Below are 12,751 nucleotides of genomic sequence, written 5' to 3' on the forward strand. Positions count from 1 at the left end.
AGTAAGTGAGCTTGGGAAGGAGACTTGTGTGAGGAGGCACCAGGAGAGACTGAGTACAGAATGGAAAAAGGTGAGAACAGAGAAGATAAGGGGAGTGGGGGAGGAATGGGATGTGTTTAGAGAAGCAGTGATGGCTTGCACGAAAGATGATTATGGCATAAGAAGCGTGGGATGTGGACATCTTAGAAAGGGTAGTGAGGGGTGGGATGAAGAAGGAAAATTTATTAGTGAAAGAGAAGAGAGTGGCACTTGGAGTACTTTTCTAGGGAAATAATGCAAAGCACTTAGAGATGTACAGAAGAAAGAGGTAGAAGGTCAGGAGAAAGGTGCAAGAGGCGAAAAAGAGGGCAAATGAGCATTATGGTGAGAGAGTATTATCAAATTTCAGGGAGAATAAAAAGATGTTTTGGAAGGAGGTAACTAAAGTCAGTAAGGCAAGTGAACAAATGGAAACATCAGTGAATAGGGCTAATGGGGAGGTGATAACTAGTAGTGAGAAGGAGATGGCATGAGTATTTTGAAAGTCTGTTGAATGTGTTTGATGATAGAGTGGCAGATATAGGGTGTTCTGCTCGAGGTGGTGTCCAAGGTGAGAGGCTTGGAGAGAATAATTTGGTAACCAGAGAAGAGGTAGTAAAAGCTTTGCAGATGATGAAAGCCAGCAAGGCAACGGGTTTTGATGGTATTGAAGTGGAATTAATAAAATAGGGGGTGACTGTATTGTTGACTGGTTGGTAATGATATTTATTGTATATATGACTCATGGGGAGGTGCTTGAGGACTGGCGGAATGCTTGCATGGTTCCATTGTACAAAGGCAAAAGGGATAAGAGTGAATGCTCATATTACAGAGTTGTAAGTTTGTTGAGTATTTCTGGGAAATCATGTGGGAGGGTATTGATTGAGAGGGTGAAGGCATGTACAGAGCATCAGATTGGGGAAGAGTAGTGTGTTTTCAGAAGTGGTAGAGGATGTGTGGATCAGGTGTTTGCTTTGAAGAATGTATGTGAGTAATACTCAGAAAAGCAAAAGGATTTGTAAGTAGCGTTTATGGATCTGGAGATGTCATGAGATTGAGTTGATAGCGGTGCTTTGTGGAAGGTATTAACAATATATGGTGTAGGAGGTAAGTTGTTAGAAGCAGTGAAAAGTTTTTATCGAGGATGTAAGGCATGCGTACGTGTAGGAGGAGAGGAAAGTGATCGCCTCTCAATTAATGTAGGTGTGCGGCAGGGGTGCGTGATGTCTCCATGGTTGTTTAATTTGTTCATGGATGGGGATGTCAGGGACGTGGATTCAAGAGTCTTTGAAAGAGGCGCAAGTATGCAGTCTGTTGTGGATGAGAGAGCTTGGGAAGTGAGTCAGTTGTTGTTCGCTGATGATACAGTGCTGGTGGCTGATTCATGTGAGAAACTGCAGAAGCTGGTGACTGAGTTTGGTAAAGTTTGTGAAAGAAGAAAGTTAAGAGTAAATGTGAATAAGAGCAAGGTTATTAGGTACAATAGGGTTGAGGGTCAAGTCAACTGGGAGGTAAGTTTGAATGGAAAAATGATGGAGGAAGTGAATTATTTTAGATATCTGGGAGTGGATCTGGCAGCGGATGGAACCATGTAAGCGGAAGTTGATCATAGGGTGGGGGAGGGGGCGAAAATCCTTGGAGCCTTGAAGAATGTGTGGAAGTCGAGAACATTATCTCGGAAAGCAAAAATGGGTATGTTTGAAGGAATAGTGGTTCCAACAATGTTGTATGGTTTCGAGGCGTGGGCTATGGATAGAGTTGTGCGCAGGAGGGTGGATGTGCTGGAAATGAGATGTTTGAGGACAATATGTGGTGTGAGGTGGTTTGATCGAGTAAGTAATGTAAGGGTGAGAGAGATGTGTGGAAACAGAAAGAGTGTGGTTGAGAGAGCGGAAGAGGGTGTTTTTTGAAATGGTTTTGTCACATGGAGAGAATGAGTGGGGAAAGATTGACCAAGCGGATATATGTGTCGGCGGTGGAGGGAACGAGGAGAAATGGGCTAGCGCTAGCGAGGTAGCGCAAGGAAACAGACGAAAGAATGGCCCAACCCGCCCACATACACATGTATATACATATATGTCCACCCATGCACAATATTCATATCTATACATCTCAATGTACACATATATATACACAAACAGACATACCCCTATATACACATGTACATAATTCATACTGTCTGCCTTTATTTGTTCCCATCGCCACCTCGCCACATATGGAATAAAAACGCCCTCCCCCCCTCATGTGTGCGAGGTAGCGCTAGGAAAAGACACCAAAGGCCCCATTCGTTCACACTCAGTCTCTAGCTGTCATGTAATAATGCACCGAAACCACAGCTCCCTTTCCAAATCGAGGCCCCACACAACTTTCCATGGTTTACCCCAGACGCTTCACATGCCCTCGTTCAATCCATTGACAGCACGTCGACCCCGGTATACCACATAGTTCCAATTCACTCTATTCCTCGCACGCCTTTCACCCTCCTGCATGTTCCGGTCCCGATCACTCAAAATCTTTTTCACTCCATCTTTCCACCTCCAATTCGGTCTCCGTCTTCTCCTCGTTCCCTCTACCTCTGACACATATATCCTCTTGGTTAATCTTTCCTCACTTATTCTCTCCATGTGACCAAACCATTTCAAAACACCCTCTTCTGCTCTCTCAACCACACTCTTTTTATTTCCACACATCTCTCTTACACTTACATTACTTACTCGATCAAACCACCTCACACCACATATTGCTCTCAAACATCTCATTTCCAGCACATCCACCCTCCTGGGCACAGCTCCATCCATAGCCCACGCCTCGCAACCATACAACATTGTTGGAACCACTATTCCTTCAAACATACCCATTTTTGCTTTCCGAGATAATGTTCTCGACTTCCAAACATTCTTCAAGGCTCCATGGATTTTCGCCCCCTCCCCCACACTATGATTCACTTCCGCTTCCATGGCTCCATCGGCTGCTAGGTCCATTCCCAGATATATAAAACACTTTACCTCCTCCAGTTTTTCTCCATTCAAACTTACCTCCCAATTGACTTGACCCTCAACCCTACTGTACCTAATAACCTTGCTCTTATTCACATTCACTCTTAACTTTCTTCTTTCACACACTTTACCAAACTGAGTCACCAGCTTCTGCAGTTTCTTACATAAATCAACCACCAGCGCTGTATCATCAGCGAACAACTGACTCACTTCCCAAGCTCTCTCATCCAAAACAGACTTCATAATTGCCCCTCTTTCAAAGACTCTTGCATTCACCTCCCTAATAACCCCATCCATAAAGAAATTAAACAACCATGGAGACATCACACACCCCTGCCGCAAACCTACATTCACTGAGAACCAATCACTTTCCTCTCTTTCTAAACCTACACATGCCTTACATCCTCGATAAAAACTTTTCACTGCTTCTAACAACGTATGTCCCACACCATATATTCTTGATAACTTCCACAGAGCATCTCTATCAACTCTATCATATGCCTTCTCCAGATCCATTAATGCTACATACAAATCCATTTGTTTTTCTAAGTATTTCTCGCATAAAGTCCTTAAAGCAAACACCTGATCCACACAACCTCTACCACTTTTGAAACCACTCTGCTCTTCCCCAATCTGATGCTCTGTACATACCTTCACCCTCTCAATCAATACCCTCCCATATAATTTACAAGGAATACTCAACAAACGTATACCTCTGTAATTTGAGCACTTACTCTTATCCCCTTTGCCTTTGTACAATGGCACTATGGAAGCATTCCGCCAATCCTCAGGCACCTCACCATGAATCATACATACATTAAATAACCTAACCAACCAGTCAACAATACAGTCACCTCCTTTTTTAATAAATTCCACTACAGTACCATCCAAACCTGCTGCCTTGCCGGCTTTCATCTTCCATAAAGCTTTTACTACCTCTTTTCTATTTATCAAATAATTTTCCCTAACCCTCTCACTTTGCACACCATCTCGACTAAAACACCCTATATCTGCCACTCTATCATTAAACACATTCAACAAACCTTCAAAATACTCACTCCATCTCATTCTCATATCCCTGGGGATAGGGGAGAAAGAATGCTTCCCACGCATTCCTCACGTGTCGTAGAAGGCGACTAGAGAGGACGGGAACGGCGGGCCAGAAACCCTCCCCTCCTTGTATTTTAACTTTCTAAAAGGGTCAGATTGGGGTGTCTAAATGTGTGTGGATGTAACCGAGAAGAGAAAAAAAGAGAGATAGGTAGTATGTTTGAGTAAAGGAACCTGGATGTTCTGGCTCTGAGTGAAAGAAAGCTCAAGGGTAAAGGGGAAGAGTGGTTTGGGAATGTCTTGGGAGTAAAGTCAGGCTCTGGTTAGTGAAAGGACGAGAGTAGGAGTTGTGGGATTATGTGATAGAGTGTAAGAAAGTAAACTCTAGATTGTTATGGGTAAAACTGAAAGTTGATGGAGAGAAATAGGGTGATTATTTGTGCATATGCACCTGGGCATGAGAAGAAAGATCATGAGAGGCAAGTGTTTTGGGAGCAGCTGAATGTATTAGTGGTTTTGATGCACAAGACCGGGTTATAGTGATGGGTGATTTGAATGCAAAGGTGAGTAATGTGGCAGTTGAGGGAATAATTGGTATACATGGAGTGTTCAGTGTTGTAAATGGAAATGGTGAAGAGCTTGGAGATTTATGTGCTGAAAAAGGACTGGTGATTGGGAATACCTAGTTTAAAAAGCGAGATATACATATGTATACGTATGTAAGTAGGAGAGATGGCCAGAGAGCGTTATTGGATAACGTGTTTATTGATAGACGCACGAAAGAGAGAGTTTTGGATGTTAATGTGCTAAGAGGTGCAACTGGAGGGATGTCTGATCATTATCTTGTGGAGGCGAAGGTGAAGATTTGTATGAGTTTTCAGAAAAGAAGAGGGAATATTGGGGTGAAGAGATTGGTGAGAGTAAGTGAGCTTGGGAAGGAGACTTGTTTGAGGAAGTACCAGGAGAGACTGAGTACAGAATGAAAAAAGGTGAGAACAAAGGAGGTAAGGGGAGTGGGGGAGGAATGGGATGTATTTAGGGAAGCAGTGATGGCTTGCGCAAAAGATGCTTGTGGCATGAGAATCTTGGGAGGTTGGTTGATTAGAAAAGGTAGTGAGTGGTGGGATGAAGAAGTAAGATTATTAGTGAAAGAGAAGAGAGGGGCATTTGGACGATTTTTGCAGGGAAAAAATGCAAAGGAGTGGGAGAGATATAAAAGGAAAAGAAAGGAGGTCAAGAGAAAGGTGCAAGAGTTGAAAAAGAGGGCAAATAAAAGTTGGGGTGAGAGAGTGTCATTAAATTTCAAGGAGAAAAAAAAGATGCTTTGAAAGGAAGTAAATGAAGTGCGTAAGACAAGGGAGCAAATGGGAACTTCAGTGAAGGGGGCTAATAAGGAGGTGAAAACAAGTATTGGTGATATATATATATATATATATATATATATATATATATATATATATATATATATATATATATATATATATATATATATATATATATATATATATATATATATATATATATATATATATATATATATATATATATATATATATATATATATATATATATACATATATATATATATATATATATATATATATATATATATATATATATATATATATATATATATATGTATAAATATATATATATATATATAAATTTATAAATATATTTATTTATTTATATATATTTTCCTATGAGTCCACGGGGAAAATGAAACACGAAAAGTTCCCAAGTGCACTTTTGTGTAACAATCACATAATCAGTGGAGACACAAGACAGAAATATAAGAGTCAGTTGATATACATCGAAGAGATGAAGCTAGAACGCCATTTGGTAAACATATATATATATATATATATATATATATATATATATATATATATATATATATATATATTTATATATATATATATATATATATATATATATATATATATATATATATATATATATATATATATATATATATTCTTTTCTTTTCTTTTAAGCTATTCGCCATTTCCCGCGTTAGCGAGGTAGCGTTAAGAACAGAGGACTGAGCCTTTTTTGGAATATCCTCACCTGGCCCCCTCTATTCCTTCTTTTGGAAAATAAAAAAAAAAACGAGGGGGAGGATTTCCAGCCCCCAGCTCCCTCCCCTTTTAGTCGCCTTCTACGCCACGCAGGGAATACGTGGGAAGCATTCTTAATCCCCTATCCCCAGGGATGATATGTATATATATATATATATATATATATATATATATATATATATATATATATATATATATATATATATATATATATATATATATATATATATATATATATATTTTTTTTTTTTATACTTTGTCGCTATCTCCCGCGTTTGCGAGGTAGCGCAAGGAAACAGACGAAAGAAATGCCCCCCCCATATACATGTATATAAACACGTCCACACACGCAAATATACATACCTACACAGCTTTCCATGGTTTACCCCTGACGCTTCACATGCCTTGATTCAATCCACTGACAGCACGTCAACCCCGGTATACCACATCGCTCCAATTCACTGCATTCCTTGCCCTCCTTTCACCCTCCTGCATGTTCAGGCCCCGATCACACAAAATCTTTTTCACTCCATCTTTCCACCTCCAATTTGGTCTCCCTCTTCTCCTCGTTCCCTCCACCTCCGACACATATATCCTCTTGGTCAATCTTTCCTCACTCATTCTCTCCATGTGCCCAAACCACTTCAAAACACCCTCTTCAGCTCTCTCAACCACGCTCTTTTTATTTCCACACATTTCTCTTACCCTTACGTTACTCACTCGATCAAACCACCTCACACCACACATTGTCCTCAAACATCTCATTTCCAGCACATCCATCATTCTGCGCATAACTCTATCCATAGCCCATGCCTCGCAACTATACAACATTGTTGAAACCACTATTCCTTCAAACATACCCATTTTTGCTTTCCGAGATAATGTTCTCGACTTCCACACATTCTTCAAGGCCCCCAGAATTTTCGCACCCTCCCGCACCCTATGATCCACTTCCGCTTCCATGGTTCCATCCGCTGCCAGATCCACTCCCAGATATCTAAAACACTTCACTTCCTCCAGTTTTTCTTCATTCAAACTCACCTCCCAATTGACTTGACCCTCATCCCTACTGTATCTAATAACCTTGCTCTTATTCACATTTACTCTTAACTTTCTTCTTCCACACACTTTACCAAAACTCAGTCACCAGCTTCTGCAGTTTCTCACATGAATCAGCCACCAGCGCTGTATCATCAGCGAACAACAACTGACTCACTTCACAAGCTCTCTCATCCCCAACAGACTTCATACTTGCCCCTCTTTCCAAAACTCTTGCATTTACCTCCCTAACAACCCCATCCATAAACAAATTAAAGAACCATGGAGACATCACTCACCCCTACCGCAAACCTACATTCACTGAGAATCAATCACTTTCCTCTCTTCCTACACGTACACATGCCTTACATCCTCGATAAAAACTTTTCACTGCTTCTAACAACTTGCCTCCCACACCATATATTCTTAATACCTTCCACAGAGCATCTCTATCAACTCTATCATATGCCTTCTCCAGATCCATAAATGCTACATACAAATCCATTTGCTTTTCTAAGTATTTCTCACATACATTCTTCAAAGCAAACACCTGATCCACACATCCTCTACCACTTCTGAAACCACACTGCTCTTCCCCAATCTGATGCTCTGTACATGCCTTCACCCTCTCAATCAATACCCTCCCATATAATTCACCAGGAATACTCAACAAACTTATACCTCTGTAATTTGAGCACTCACTCTTATCCCCTTTGCCTTTGTAAAATGGCACTATGCACGCATTCCGCCAATCCTCAGGCACCTCACCATGAGTCATACATACATTAAATAACCTTACCAACCAGTCAACAATACAGTCACCCCCTTTTTTAATAAATTCCATTGCAATACCATCCAAACCTGCTGCCTTGCCGGCTTTCATCTTCCGCAAAGCTTTCACTACCTCTTCTCTGTTTACCAAATCATTTTCCCTAACCCTCTCACTTTGCACACCACCTCGACCAAAACACCCTATATCTGCCACTCTATCATCAAACACATTCAACAAACCTTCAAAATACTCACTCCATCTCCTTCTCACATCACCACTACTTGTTATCACCTCCCCATTTGCGCCCTTCACTGAAGTTCCCATTTGCTCTTACGCACTTTATTTATCTCCTTCCAGAAGATCTTTTTATTCTCCCTAAAATTTAATGATACTCTCTCACCCCAACTCTCATTTGCCCTTTTTTTCACCTCTTGCACCTTTCTCTTGACCTCCTGTCTCTTTCTTTTATACATCTCCCACTCAATTGCATTTTTTCCCTAAAAAAATCGTCCAAATGCCTGTCTCTTCTCTTTCACTAGTACTCTTACTTCTTCATCCCACCACTCACTACCCTTTCTAATCCACCTACCTCCCACTCTTCTCATGCCACAAGCATCTTTTGCGCAATCCATCACTGATTCCCTAAATACATCCCATTCCTCCCCCACTCCCCTTACTTCCATTGTTCTCACCTTTTTCCATTCTGTACTCAGTCTCTCCTGGTACTTCCTCACACAGGTCTCCTTCCTAAGCTCACTTACTCTCACCACCATCTTCACCCCAACATTCACTCTTCTTTTCTGAAAACCCATACAAATCTTCACCTTAGCCTCCACAAGATAATGATCAGACATCCCTCCAGTTGCACCTCTCAGCACATTAACATCCAAAAGTCTCTCTTTCGCACGCCTGTCAATTAACACGTAATCCAATAACGCTCTCTGGCCATCTCTCCTACTTACATAAGTATACTTATGTATATCTCGCTTTTTAAACCAGGTATTCCCAATCATCAGTCCTTTTTCAGCACATAAATCTACATTGTTATTATTATTATTATTATTATTATCATTATTATTATTATTGTTATTATTATTATTATTATTATCATTATTATTATTATTATTATTATTATTATTATTATTATTATTATCATTATTATCATTATTATTATTATTATTATTATTATTATTTTTTCTTTTTTTTTTTCTTTTTTGCTTTGTCGCTGTCTCCCGCGTTTGCGAGGTAGCGCAAGGAAACAGACGAAAGAAATGGCCCAACCCACCCCCATACACATTAATATACACACGTCCACACACGCAAATATACATACCTACACAGCTTTCCATGGTTTACCCCAGACGCTTCACATGCCTTGATTCAATCCACTGACAGCACGTCAACCCCGGTATACCACATCGCTCCAATTCACTCTATTCCTTGCCCTCCTTTCACCCTCCTGCATGTTCAGGCCCCGATCACACAAAATCTTTTTCACTCCATCTTTCCACCTCCAATTTGGTCTCCCTCATCTCCTCGTTCCCTCCACCTCCGACAAATATATTCTCTTGGTCAATCTTTCCTCACTCATTCTCTCCATGTGCCCGAACCATTTCAAAACACCCTCTTCTGCTCTCTCAACCACGCTCTTTTTATTTCCACACATCTCTCCTACCCATACGTTGCTTACTCGATCAAACCACCTCACACCACACATTGTCCTCAAACATCTCATTTCCAGCACATCCATCCTCCTGCGCACAACTCTATCCATAGCCCACGCCTCGCAACCATACAACATTGTTGGAACCACTATTCCTTCAAACATACCCATTTTTGCTTTCCGAGATAATGTTCTCGACTTCCACACATTCTTCAAGGCTCCCAGAATTTTCGCCCCCTCCCCCAACCTATGATCCACTTCCGCTCTTATGGTTCCATCCGCTGCCAGATCCACTCCCAGATATCTAAAACACTTCACTTCCTCCAGTTTTTCTCCATTTAAACTCACCTCCCAATTGACTTGACCCTCAACCCTACTGTACCTAATAACCTTGCTCTTATTCACATTTACTCTTAACTTTCTTCTTTCACATACTTTACCAAACTCAGTCACCAGCTTCTGCAGTTTCTCACATGAATCAGCCACCAGCGCTGTATCATCAGCGAACAACAACTGACTCACTTCCCAAGCTCTCTCATCCCCAACAGACTTCATACTTGCCCCACTTTCCAAAACTCTTGCATTCACCTCCCTAACAACCCCATCCATAAACAAATTAAACAACCATGGAGACATCACACACCCCTGCCGCAGACCTACATTCACTGAGAACCAGTCACTTTCCTCTCTTCCTACACGTACACATGCCTTACATCCTCGATAAAAACTTTTCACTGCTTCTAACAACTTGCCTCCCACACCATATATTCTTAATACCTTCCACAGAGCATCTCTATCAACTCTATCATATGCCTTCTCCAGGTCAATAAATGCTACATACAAATCCATTTGCTTTTCTAAGTATTTCCCACATGCATTCTTCAAAGCAAACACCTGATCCATACATCTTCTACCACTTCTGAAACCACACTGCTCTTCCCCAATCTGATGCTCTTTACATGCCTTCACCCTCTCAATCAATATCCTCCCATATAATTTACCAGGAATACTCAACAAACTTATACCTCTGTAATTTGAGCACTCACTCTTATCCCCTTTGCCTTTGTACAATGGCACTATGCACGCATTCCGCCAATCCTCAGGCACCTCATAATCATTATTATTATTATCATTATTATCATTATTATTATTATTATTATTATTATTATTATTATTATTATTATCATTATTATTATTATCATTATTATTATCATCATTATTATTATTATTATTATTATTACTATTATTATCATTACTGTTATTATTAGTATCATTACTATTATCATTACTGTTATTATTAGTATCATTACTATTATCATACTCATTATCATTATTCACTACCATTATCATTATCATTATCATTATCATTATCAATATTACTATTATTATTATCATTATTGTTTTTATGATTATTATTATCATTATTATTATTATTATTATTATTATTATTATTATTATTATTATTATCATTATTATTATTATTATTATTATTATCATCATTATTATTATTGTTATCATTATTATTATTATCACTGTTATTATTATTATTATTATTATTATTATTATTATTATTATTATTATTATTATTATTATTATCTTTATGATTATTGCTATTATCATTATCATTATCATTATCATTGTTATTATATTTACTATTATTATTATTATTATTATTATTATTATTATTATTATTATTATTATTATTATTATATTATTATTATTATCATTATTATTATTATCAATAATGATATTATTATTAATATTATTATTATCATCATTATCATCATCATCGTTATCACTACTTTTATTATTACTATTATCATCATTATTTCTGTTATCATTATCATTATTACTATTATCATTATTATCATCATTATAATATTATCATTACTGTTATAATTATTATCAATGATACTAGTAGTAATAGTAGTAGTAGTAGTAGTAGTGTTAGTTTTACTAGTAATGGCAGTAGTAGTATCAGTATTGTGATTATCACTGTAGTTCAAGGGAACTATTACTGTCCATTTAGTCTGAGCAATCCATGTCCCTGTACAGCAACTTGCTCACCTGAACAAATGAAATGTGACTTTTCTTACCATCACAATACTTATTTTTTCCTCAGTGACTTCATGTCATGATCATAGTGAGAATAACACAGAGAAACACTGCCATTCATATGATCTTCATATGAACCAGATTAATACTAGGTCATGAGATATGTAAGGAAGATACATAGAGAAGATATTAGCTACATAAAAATGGTCAGTAAGATATGTAAGTTGAGCGCTCAAGTAGTGCCCGGAACCCTCTTACTCTATGTCTATTGCTGGTCTTATATTCTGTCATCTTCGTACATGCACAATACACCTACTCAAACCTTGTTTATTATTGTTCCTTTTTTTACATATGTACTTTTGCCATTTCCTCTACACTCAGACGCTTTTGAGCATTGTCATGACAGAGTCCGTCATATCTATTGTCCCTACTCCCCAGCATCATGGAGTGCTAGGAATCCCCGGGTGTCTGTCTGACTCTACTGCCAATGAGAGGGAGTTCTCTGGCAGTAGTATTACCGGACCTTCCCACGACCTGTCCCTGTTAGACCTATCTCTTTTTCTATTCACTATACAACATTTGTGGTCTCTCTAGCAACTTCTCCTCGGTGATCACCATCTGTCTAGTAGCTCTCCTAATATTCTACTTTTTCTCTGAGACTCAGTTGTCTAATGATGTTCTCATTAGTCCATTTTTCATATCGAACTTTAACCTCCTCTCACGATTCCGGTTCAAAGGTGGTGTTTGTGCTTATTCCAACATCACACCTGTTACACGCCTCAAGGACCTTTAGTCTCCAAACTTTGATGTTATGTGGGTCAAAGTCTGTCCCCCTAAATCAACACTTTTCCACTGTTTCGCCAATTGCCTTTTTAATACTACAAATTTTATATCCTTCTTCGACTATCTTTTCAATTTCCTTTTCATAATTCTAGCTGTATTTGATTAAGGCCAGACTCTGATGTGGACTTTTGTCTGTAACTGGAACCTTCAACATAGAAAAAATAATGATTTCTTTAAAATATGATTAAAACCATATTTACTTGGATTCTAGTGCATTGATTATTTGAAGGGAAAT

General features: G+C 38.6%; 1 protein-coding gene across 1 annotated transcript in view; it reads left to right on the plus strand.

The window, feature by feature from the left end:
- The window catches only part of LOC139763319 (uncharacterized), a 74,843-nt gene that overhangs the window by 15,216 nt on the left and 46,876 nt on the right, over positions 1 to 12,751 (plus strand). The gene's annotated exons all lie outside the window — the stretch shown is intronic.

The sequence above is a fragment of the Panulirus ornatus genome, chromosome 46, assembly GCF_036320965.1.
Source record: "Panulirus ornatus isolate Po-2019 chromosome 46, ASM3632096v1, whole genome shotgun sequence".
Taxonomy (NCBI): Eukaryota; Metazoa; Arthropoda; class Malacostraca; order Decapoda; family Palinuridae; genus Panulirus; species Panulirus ornatus.